Source organism: Suricata suricatta, chromosome 10, assembly GCF_006229205.1.
Source record: "Suricata suricatta isolate VVHF042 chromosome 10, meerkat_22Aug2017_6uvM2_HiC, whole genome shotgun sequence".
In the NCBI taxonomy this organism is placed as follows: Eukaryota; Metazoa; Chordata; class Mammalia; order Carnivora; family Herpestidae; genus Suricata; species Suricata suricatta.
The window spans coordinates 64,774,877-64,776,061 of NC_043709.1; positions in this window are offsets into that span (position 1 = coordinate 64,774,877).

The window sequence follows — 1,185 nt, forward strand, 5'->3', positions numbered from 1 at the left end:
AAAACCATGACATTTATGTATATACTCCATTATCCACCCTATCAATTCCGTCATCTATCCATCTATGTTTCTTTTCAATCATTTATCCATTAATGTATCAGTTCTCATGTATCTAATCGTTCAAAACATTATTGATCTGCTTTGTGCAAGGCCTCCTACTTAGATTGGCCAAACAACCTTACTTAATGTTTGTGGAACTGTTTTGTGAATACACTTAATTTTTCTGCTTTTCCAGTCATGCATTTCTAGCATTCAGAGCTTAGTTCTTGCGCTGGTAAATTTTTATTCATACCCAGCTTGAAACTTCAGACTCTTCCTTTGTGAGTCCTCTTTTCTGGTATGTAACTCCTTGCAGTAATCCTGACCTGCCACCCAGAATTCTGAAATTTGACTCTGAATTTCACAGCTTTCATCTAGGGAATTTCACCACAGTGTCACATTATTCTGGCGCAGACAACTCACGAGAACAGATTCTATTCCTGTGGGGTCAGCTAATACTCTGCTTTTCCTTTCTTTTCTTCCTTAAGTTTGTTTATTTATTTATTTATTCTGAAAGATGGAGGCAGGAAGAAAGTGAGAGAGTGAGCGAGTGCTTGTAACGAGGGGAGGGGCACAGAGAGAGAGAGAGAGAGAGAGAGAGAGAATCCCAGGCATGCTCTGCACTGTTAGCTCAGAGCCCAATGTGGGGCTCAATCTCATGATCTATGAGATCATGACCTGAGCCGAAACCAAGAGTCAGTTGCTAACCACCTGAGTCATACAAGTGCCCCATCTTTTCTTATTTAAACAAGTTCTCCTACTCCTACCCCTTATCAGAACCCATATTCAAATCACCTCTCTGGTCCATTCTGATGAGTCATTTACAGTCCAGCATGATCGCCCAGAGTAATTCAGATTTTGGGGTGAGGATGAACAACCAGTAGGAAACTTCAGTTCCACCTGTCTCTGAGTTTGTAAAATCTCTTTAAAATAAACCATTTCTTTGTTTTTTCAGTAGCAAAGTAAACAGTCAAATCAGTACATGTACTTTAAGAGGAAAATTTCTCAAGATTTATAATTTACTCTCTGATTTTGGCCATTTTCTTCATATTTACTCTCTAGTTTTTCCGTATTTGTTCTCATTGTAGACCTGGCTACAATCCCACTTTTATTTTCGCACTTAACCTAAGCAAGCTCCAGCATAAC